Source organism: Trachymyrmex cornetzi, unplaced genomic scaffold (assembly GCF_001594075.2).
Source record: "Trachymyrmex cornetzi isolate Tcor2-1 unplaced genomic scaffold, Tcor1.1 scaffold866, whole genome shotgun sequence".
Classification (NCBI taxonomy): Eukaryota; Metazoa; Arthropoda; class Insecta; order Hymenoptera; family Formicidae; genus Trachymyrmex; species Trachymyrmex cornetzi.
The window spans coordinates 10,918-17,482 of NW_017300208.1; the positions used below are offsets into that span (position 1 = coordinate 10,918).

Consider the following 6,565-nt stretch of genomic DNA (forward strand, 5'->3'; position numbering starts at 1 on the left):
CCTCTCGATACAATCGGCGTGGAACTTGCGCTTTCGATATAAAAGGCGTGGAACTCGCCCGAAGTCGAAGTTTTACGCTGTTTATACCAACACCGTGCGAGGACAATAATCTTTTATTTCTCACCAGCGCAGAAGGTACGTTCAACACACGGAGTAATCGCGCGAACTGATTTCTACCTACTGCTTTCACAGTTTTTCTCTCGCACATCGCGTCGTTTATCAAGTCAGTGATATTCGAGTCTTTCACAACGTTGCCATCTATAGTCACGATTCCATGCTCGTCCCAACTAATTCTATCAGGTATAACATTTCGAATCAAATGTTTCATCAGTAAGTGTGCATACTTACGATAAGATTTCGGTACGCTTTCCATTATTTCCTCAATGCTTTTCATCGCATGATTATTCTTCGCATGATTATGCTCGCTCGAAATTTCAAAATTTTTTGTAATAATACCGGTATTACTGGTGGAATGTGCTGGCGGTATATCGGATGTTTGCGTGAGATCATGAAAAACGTCATCGCTCGTCGTCTCGTTATCAGCGGAGCTATCTCGTGTAGCGTTGTCTTCTGCATTTTCACTGCGGACGTTTTTCTGCTTTCGCGTTTCTTGGATAAATCGTAGGTATCGCCATAATGCCTCTCTGTACATTTTCCATCTCTCACTTTCGTCACGTGGCCAGTCAGAATTAAGAATACGGCCCATCTCCGCATCGAGTCGTGTTAGATGAGTTCCGGGAGTTTGCGCTGTGCTATTAGTGCTCGCTGTGTTATCCGAATTTTGCGGTACTGCGATTTCTTTTGACTCTCCGTCAGCGAATGTCGGATTCTGACGTAGCTGATGTTGCATTCTTTCGAGATTTTCCGTCGAAATTAAAACCATTTTTTTGGTCCTCTCCATAACGTTTTATCCCACTATTTTGTTCCTTCGATAATTAGCGATAATAAGGTCGATAATATAGGCCCGATAATATAAAGTAAAAATCAGCCTCGCTGCACCAACAGCTTTCTTTTATCCTTCCAATTACCTCGTTTTGCATCGATACGACGCAGAGGCGTTTTGAATTTGGTTAGCCGATTTTTTTCACAACGTTCGAGCTAGACGTTACCTTTGAGTATATTAAAAACACATTCACAGATACAACGAATAAGTTTTTCGTCCGCAGCGCGTAGGAAGGTCGTGCGTTGATTTTTGTTCAAATGATAGAGGGCCGCGAGAAGACAGGCGTTTCTTTTACCGATCGAATGTGTGGCGATTTTCGTCGCACTGTGCGATTTCTCGTCACTCGTCTTCATCGCGAGAAAAAACATATTATATAGACGACGATTCTCTTATAAGATCATCGATTATCACCAATTTTGGAGGAAACGGATCGTTCGAGTAATCTTCCGGACGAGGTAAACCCTCGTGAAATTTAATTATATTCTTCTTTATCGCCGCTTTACCGCTGTCGCTTCCCCTGCTCTGTTCTTCGTCCTTTTATACGAGAGTCGAATTGTAACTGACGATAGGCTTCTTGCCACTCCGCGTAATAAAATAAAACTCTCTTAAAATTCACGTCGGACATGAGTGGCAAATGTCGGAGAAAACTCTTTACGAAAATCGTTTTCCCGCAACCGGTCGGCCCGGTCACGATCGAAGTTCAGGGATGTTTCCAGCGTACGTCCATTTTGCGAAATGATCAGTTCGATTTCCCGTACGTGACTTCAATAGTAAAAAGAAAAATGACGCTTAATAATCACGAGAATACGCGAGAAGCGACAAAATTTAAGGAGTGGAGGGAGAAATAAGCTGACCCACGCGGCGGAGGGGCCCCCTCGCGGCGGGGGTGAGCTTACATCCGCGCGGTCCCATTAGCGAAGAGCACGGCGACGGACAAAGAGCTGACCTCGTCACGGTGCGACGCATACAAGCTTAACTTCCGCGTCAATGCTCACAATAGCGTACAATTTCGTCGCCAAGCGCGAACGTCACCCCGGAATTGCATCATAGAGGGGAGGAGCTTATACACGATGTTATTCAGGGAAAACTTACGTCGAAAAAAGAAAAGCGTTAGTAGGGAGGTGATTAAGACACAAAAGAACCTTTTCCAGTTTTCAGGTATATTAGATTATTTTTATTTATTATTCGTTACTTGATTTAAAAAGGGAAAAGAAAAATAGAGAATATTAGGTTTTAAATTTTATTTAATATTTAAATATATTTTACTTAAACTTATAATCATAATTATAAATTACAAACACGATATGTACATTTTATATTAATCCATTTAATAATAAAGTTAATAAAAAAAGGTTTTACAAAAAAATATTGACATTTTATCTTACATAGCTGACATTAATATTTTTACATTCTTCTTATATACCATACTTAAACTATAATAAGCGTTTAAAACTCGTCGGAAAACTCGTTAATGTTCCAAACTTAAAAATAAGAGAGAGAACCGATTCGAATAATAAGAAGAAGAACAAGAAGAAGAAGATGAAAACGTTATTCGCTCACGAAACCGTAGGGAAGAGAATAACGATTATTGATAAATCTTCGTTTTACCAATACCGGTGCGCACGTTTTTGTTTCATTTCGCGTTACAATCTCGTGAAACGCTGTGCGTCGGATTGCGCTAAAACTCAGGTTTATATTACGCGATGTTTCTTCCTCTTCTTCTTCTTCTTCTTCTACTCCGTACCTTTCTCTCTCATTTTCTATTATTAATCTCCTGATACTATCGAAATTTACCCTAAGCGAGTTCTTATAATTAAGCGTTATTCCTTTTACTTTACAAATTTCATGCAGGCGATCTTTCGGTGTACGAACAACGTACGCATAGAATTTCGGGCCAGCCGACACGAACGACTCGATATAACTACCGCGGCCGTAGCTCTCGAGTTCGTCGGTCATATCCCCCAAAAAATTGCCCGTACGTGGCTCGTACTCGTTCGGATCGCTTGTACTTATATATATACAGGAATCTGTATCATAATGCAATACTCGCCTATTCAATAATTCTAAATGTTCGTATAATTTCAGCCGCGCCAGCGCCGTCGTGAATGCCGCGATCACGACGTTGGTCTGCGGAGAAGCTACGACCGCTTCTTCTCGCAATCTCCACGAGACATACATATATTACTTCGTCGTTGACGGGTAATATATCGGTTATTTCATGTTCTGGGTTCGTGAGCAAAGCTACCAATTGCTGGTAATTTTTCACGATCTCGGTGTTAGGCAAATTGGATCGTTGACCGAATTTTCCCCAAAAGGAATTTAAGCAGAGCTTTGCAACCGAACGTAGACCTGGATTTCGAGCGATGTTATTTTTATCGAGAACGATACCCTCGGTTTCCTCGTATTCCCGAAGATATCGCTCCTTAGCTTCGTCATCCACGCATTCGTTCGACCATCCGCTAGCTTCCTGCTTCAATTGCAAAAAACTATTGGTATATCCGGTAAACAACCCACCCTGCCGCGTATCGGGATCATATCGCGTGACCTTGTATTGCCAAATTTTGCTCACTTCCGACACGCGATAACCTTTCTCGACGGCTTTGCGTAATTCACAGGATACCCAGGTACCCTCGAATTCACGCTCGGCGAGACTGTGAGTACACTCAGCTTGCGAGAACGTTTCGCAGCAACTCCGACACAGCGCGAACAACAATTTGCCACGTACACGATACGGGAGTACCAGATGAAAGAGATCGCGCGGAGGGAGTATTTTACAACGAATGAGTCCTTCGAGCGAGTTGAAATCGACATCCGGAGCTACGCCGATTAACTCGGAACATTCCTCTCCGATGTAGACCATTGGGTGACCGATTCGAAAAGCACCCGTTTTCAGTACATAGGGATACAGAGAGCATACGTCTATGTAACGTATTTTCTCCGTTCCCGCAACATCGCATCGGGTTGCTATATTCCCCGTTCGGCCACCGAAAAATGCATCGCGCCGATCGAGAGGTGAGTTCTTTATTATCTGAGCATTTTCAAGAAAATCGCGCATCTCATTATTCTCACGTATTTCCCGGTCGAAATCGCACTCCCATTTCTCCATCACCAGGTATCCCCGTTGTCGAAGACGCCATGTCGCTGCGAGAGTTCGCTCGTAGCGCGCGTCGATCGTATCGCCATGATCGGTGGAAGAATTGAGTTTTCTTTCGCGATTTATTCAGAAGCATGATGGGCACCCATGCAAAAAGCATCCGTGAAATTGTAATACGTAACGTCGCGTCTCGTTCTCCAAATCCAGTTTCGTAATATCCATCGACGGGCGTACCGGCAATTCGAAATTCGCGCCCTCGCCCCGCGTGGCTTATCTGTTGATTGAACTCATGCTCCATCCTCACCAACCACTGCACGGCTTTGCGCGAGTGATTATCTCTATATCTGTATCCGCCCACTGGAATGACTCCTATTTCTTTCCCGCGTAAAAAGTTTCTGCGAAAAACGTTCATGCACGTAGAAGCGATAGTTGTGCATTTCACGAACGGACACACGCTCCCGCGTTCAAGAAAGATTTTCCTGAAAGCCAAGCACGCCTGTCGAAGGATTTCTACGTCGTTACGACAATATTTGACTATTTCGCGTTGAAAATCAAAAACGAAGCCAGATTGTGTCATATCGTCGTGCCATTTTATAAAATGCTCGCGTTCCTCGGGTTTCATTTGTTCGGGCGAATAATACCGTGCGCTAGGTATTGGTCCGATAAATGCTTGATGCTCTTTTCTATTGAATAAATGAGGAAAGATGCCTTTACCCGATGTATCCTGCAGTCCGAAAGCCTTAGATAAATCAGATAATCGCATCGGCATATAATTTGAGCTATCAATAAATTTCGTGTTACCGACCGTCATCATGATAATTTTCGTCCCGTTCAAAATCATCCGTGGCTCTTGAATTATGCCAGATTGTTCTACGATGTATTTTAAGATAAACTGTGCGTCAACGCTTTCGCATTATGCGCGATACAAATTATTTTGTTAAAATATTTTGACGTTCGCGTTGCGAAATCTACAAATTCTTTTACCGGATCATGGCGAAAAACAAATTCACGCACCCCGCACCAACGACATCGCGTCGACATTTCTTGTATTTCCGCGCACGTTTCGCAAATTTGTTGCGCGACGCAAAGAGTCGGTATGTGTATCTTTACCTTCTCCGTTCCTTCGAGCGTCTTGTCTTGTCTGGTTTCGAAGTCATAGAACACGACTGCGACGCGATCTTTTTTACTTCGCGCATCATTCGCACTTTCGACGTCATTCTCGTCGTTTATCTGATTCTCTTCTCGCATTGTCCCAGCAGTCGTCCCCTCTCCGGGGTCTTCGACTGTGACTTTACGACAAAGAGGCTGTATGTAACAAGAATGATTCGAAGTTTGCAACGAGCGACAAATTTTACAAAAGATAACGTCGCAGTCGTGATGCGAATTCGATTTCACGAAGCGCCCGCAGTCGTTGCAAATTCTAATGGATTTGCAAACGCTTGCGTCCGATTTTCCGTCGTGAGATCTTTCAGGGATTTCCGAAGAACGTAAGATTACACGAATCGCACCTAACCAACTCGGCGCCGGAACCCTCGCACGACGGAATCGCGTAACATCGCGGACATTTTTTCGCGCAACGATGCTCTCTACCGTTCCGATACCCGGTATTGCACGCCACGCAATACCCCCCTCGAGAACCGGCCGCGGCTTTCATGTTTAAAATTGGCTGATAATGCCTCGAACGCCCGTAATACATAATATTTAAACGGAATGAAGGTTCACGACCTAGGGAGGAGAGTAACGCGCAACCGTCGTACAACGGATTCTCGCCGCGACCAAAAGTACTGAAATTGTAAACAACTATCGCGATATTTTCCGCAGCGAGAAACCGTTGAAATAGCTCAATTTTACGAATTCCGCATCCCTCCTAGGGAATCGTGATACCCGCAGAAATCGTTAATTCTTTAGCCAACTCGCGTTATAAAGAAGAACGCTGCTGTCTCACGGATTCCCATCTTTCATGTTGTTCCTCCAAGCGTAACTGCCCGCGATAGTAACGCACGCGTGCCGCTACAAGCGAACGGGGAAAACATAGATAGATAGATAGATAGATAACTTTATTGTTCCCCTCGGGTTTACAATTTTATATACACATATATCACACTTGCACAATCTTACTTACTAACTTATCCTAACTTAACCTACTTAATCTAACTTAATCTATGCCGCTTATTCTCTCTTTCTCTCTCTCCGCTAGGGACTTCCGTTTCCAGCGTCTTTCTACTCAATTACCGTGGATTCCTTCTTTTAAAACTACTCTCTGTCTACCCTCTTCCTCACAGAGCCACCCTCCCCTCTCCCCCAATCTCATTCTCTCTCATTCTCTCATCCATTCCTCCCTCCCTCACTCACCCCCTCCCCCTCTCACTCCCTCCTTTCTCCTTTCCATTCCACCCCCTCAATCATTCTTACCCTCTCCTACGCCCCCTTCCTCCCACATCCTCTTCCTTTCCTCCTGAACTTCCCTCATCCATCCCTCCCCCTCCCCTTCTTCCCCCAGTATCCTCCCCACCACTTCCTGCCAGCTC

General features: G+C 44.2%; 1 pseudogene; it reads right to left on the reverse strand.

The window, feature by feature from the left end:
• Nucleotides 1–2,993: 2,993 nt before the first annotated feature.
• Nucleotides 2,994–5,285, reverse strand: LOC108769156 (uncharacterized; annotated as a pseudogene).
• Between the last annotated feature and the right edge of the window lie 1,280 nt (nucleotides 5,286–6,565).